Source organism: Pteropus vampyrus, unplaced genomic scaffold (assembly GCF_000151845.1).
Source record: "Pteropus vampyrus isolate Shadow unplaced genomic scaffold, Pvam_2.0 Scaffold82, whole genome shotgun sequence".
In the NCBI taxonomy this organism is placed as follows: domain Eukaryota; kingdom Metazoa; phylum Chordata; class Mammalia; order Chiroptera; family Pteropodidae; genus Pteropus; species Pteropus vampyrus.
Window position 1 is genome coordinate 1,208,685 of NW_011888863.1, and position 3,684 is coordinate 1,212,368.

At 34.7% G+C, this 3,684-nt stretch overlaps 2 pseudogenes; both read right to left on the reverse strand.

Annotated features, from left to right (window-relative positions):
• Nucleotides 1-1,042: 1,042 nt before the first annotated feature.
• On the reverse strand, nt 1,043-1,503 carry LOC105294056 (annotated as a pseudogene).
• A 905-nt stretch (nt 1,504-2,408) lies between these two features.
• LOC105294109 overlaps nt 2,409-3,684 on the reverse strand; it is an 8,397-nt pseudogene continuing 7,121 nt past the window's right edge.

Genomic DNA, 3,684 nt, shown 5'->3' on the forward strand with positions numbered 1-3,684 from the left:
CAAAAGCTCACTGTGGGATTATGCAAAAAAACTGCAAATTTAAACAAGGTGTGATTGTATACTTTTTCGCACATTATTGTATCATGCTGCACCAGAACACTAATGTATGCACAGTTCCAAAATAGCTTGGGCTATTACTGCACAGCCTTGAAAACTACTAACATCCCAATAAGAGTACCTTTCAAAAGCTGTTTCTTCATTATTGCACTCTAGTAAAAGGTTGCTTTCACCATTTGTATTTTACAATACAAAAAAAAATGCAGAAATGTCTATGACATTGCCTTATAATTCTGAGGTGTTATTTCTTATTAGACTCTTTGTAGTTATAAAAGTTGTTTCATCAATATAAATATGACAATGGGACTCAATACTATTTAATCGACTCAATTATGGAACAAGTGTGCTTTTTTCCTTCTGCTGCCCTACTTTCTTTTAAGTTACATTTGAATTATTGATGAAGTTGCAATAAAGCATTTCTTTGTTAAACATAATTTAGAAGTAGAGAATGATGTTTCATGGTTAATTTTTAGACCCATAGTGATAAAACAAACACACTTGCTGTCTTTTCAAAGAAAGTCAATAGCATGGTACAAGCTTAAAAGAATGACTTTTCCTTTTTTCCTATTGTCTTGAAAACATGATGTGCTGAAATCATGAATATAAATACAAAAATAAAAGGAGAAAATGGTAAGCAAAGTGCAGTATAGAAAATACCATTTCCAAGCCTTCCTGGGTATTGAAAAGATTTATACCTGTGATAAATTAAGTTCTGCTTTTCCTCAGGTATTTTGAGAACCCATTAATCATGTAGTAGGATGAGACCTTCAAAAATGGTAGAATGAATAGTTTTCCAGACAAGGCCAACATTCCTTAGTTAGATTACTCTAATCACTACATAACTTATGTACCCTCCATTCCATTTTTCAATCAGCCAGAGTGATCGTTTTAAAATGCAAATCTGAACCTTTTAATTACTTGCCATTGCTTTTATTTATTTTTTAAAAATGTTAGTTCATATCTTTTATTAACCCATATACAATTACTAGTCTTCCAGTTTGTTGCAGCAATAGGTCAGACAATGTTTGCCACAAACAATGTCTCTCAAAGTGTAGGCATAACAACTTCAGCACCACATTCATCTGAAGGGCACTCCTGATGAAGGCAGTGATTTTGCCATTCTCATCCACCTTACAGTACTTCAGGACAGCCAGCTTAACATTCTTTCTCTTATGCTTTTTCTTCTTGGGAGTGGTATAAGCCTTCTTTTTCTTAGCAGCACCTCGAAGTCTCAACACAAGAGAAGAGTAGACTCTTTTTGAATGTAGCCAGACAAAGTATGTTCATCTTCCAGTTGCTTGCCAGCAAAGGTCAGTCTTTGCTGATCAGGAGGAATACCTTCCTTACCCTGGATCTTGGCCTTTACATTTGCTTTTGTGTCCAGGGGTTCTACCTCAAGAGTGATGGTCTTCCCCATAAGGGTTTTCACAAAAATCCGCATATTGGCTGCGGTTCCACTGCAGATGGAGAACTAGAAAAGACCATTGTTTTTATGCTAAAAACCAAGAGCCTTAGCAGCACCTATATAACTACATGAGACAAGTCCTGCCTCTTCCTCCACCCTCATTCTTCATAACTCTTATCCTTTTTGTCTGTGCACCAACTACTCTGGTTTCATTTAGTTCCTCGGTATTCTAAACTTTAACTCCCTTCAGAGCTTTGCACACGCTGTTCTCTACTTCGTGCTCACCCACAACTTATTCACCTAGTTAGTCCTTACTTCTACTCAAAACCCACCCCAAATATTTCTTCCTCATAAAAGCCTTCTGTGACTTACAGAATAAATCGGGCTACCTATATCTCCTTAGAGCTCCCTGTACTCTTCCTCCATAAGACACTCCATAGTCCTTATCACTAATACTACAGGTACAACTTTCTTAGTCAATCTACATTCACCAAGTCACCAGAGTAATTGATGTGCTGCATTTGTTCTATAAAACACACCTAATGGCAAAAAGGCTGCTTGAGCACACCCGCACACTTCCACTCTAACCACCTAATTGTCTGCTTGACCCCAAGTCTGTTTATTTCATTTCTATTTATTATTGTATTAAATTCATTAAATATTATATAACTGATGAAACATGAGGGCAAAAAAAAAAAAAAGAATGTTTTTAGTGAAATTAGATTGAATGCTTTACACAGAATAAAGGTAGATTGGTTTTATTTTTCTCAAATAGTTTTGTATTTTAGCTCCGAAGGTCAGTTACCAGAGCCAAACTTGTTCTTAACAAGTAGAAGTTTTGTGTCCTTTCAGAGTCTCTTACATCTATTCATTTGCAGATTAATTTGCAGAGTAGAAGCTGTAACCAGGCTCTTCATATCATGCACTCACATGGGATGTCCAATCCTTATAAGCTGTCCAAATTCTTTACAATAAAAGGAGTGACTCGCATCAGGGCCATGTAGAAGAGGATGTTCTGTATGGAGAAGATCAAATCCTCTAGCATCTTCTGTTTCATGTCCTCAGGGTCCCGATTCCATGCAAGGCCCTGGATAGGGAACACCGTGGCTCTACCTCACAATTTCCAGCTGCTGCATTCTGCTCTTAGCAGCTGCCTCGTGCATGGGGTAAATTGTTTATTAAATCCACTAAATTAGGTGTCAAATAGCTTCAGAAAATTAGAATAATAAAATTTTAAAAACCTAGACAAATTCTGCACTTTAGAATGCTTGCCAAATGATTTTAAGCTTTCCTGCCATTTTTAGCTGATGAAAAGTAAAACCAGTAGAATATATTATCACGGGTATAACTTCCCCACCAGGAACTCAGGGGAACCATACTTAAAGCCTTATCTATCCATCAATTGACTGGCAAATTGATAACACTGTTAAACAATAAAATATTGATAAAATACACTGTTTAAAATTCTAAAATATTTAAGGTAGCTATTTATTTAAGATTCTATGTTTTAGTGGTAAAAAAAAAATTTAACAGTCCAGTCAATAGTCACAATGACACTAGAGAAGAGAATGTCTCTAGTCTCTCAATTTTTTGGAATGATTAGCTGATCAACCTCCATCTTTCTCAGTAGATCGGAAGCTCCATAAGGGCAAGGACCAAATCTCTGTTGTTTACCATTGTAACCCCATTACTCGAGATTTGTCATACATGACAAAAAACAGACTCACAATAAAAATATTTTAAATGAGTAATAGTTAAGATTAGCCAAACACAACAACATTGTTTATTTTAAATTACTATTAAGATCGATATGCAAATAATTGCAGAGATTAAGAACAATTATGAATGGAATCACCTGAAGATATCAAGGCATAGTATTTTCTTGAGAGACAATATATATCCTTTACTCAGTAATGGAAAGATCATTTGTACACATATAAAAATAATTTTAATTTTTTAAATTATTTTTAAGAGTAATACTCTCTGGCCTAACATTATGTACTCTAGCTTTAATTTATGAACTATGTTTAAGACTATGTGATTAGGTTTCCTTAAGAATCCAACTTTGGTTACCATAGCTTTATTAAGATTTCTATATACTGGTTCCAAATACAGCTACCTTTTAATTTTACTTGTAATGAAAAGTAATAATAATGCTACTTGAAACATATTTATCCCCTTCCTTCTAATAAATTCAAAACAATCAACATCTTATGAGCAAG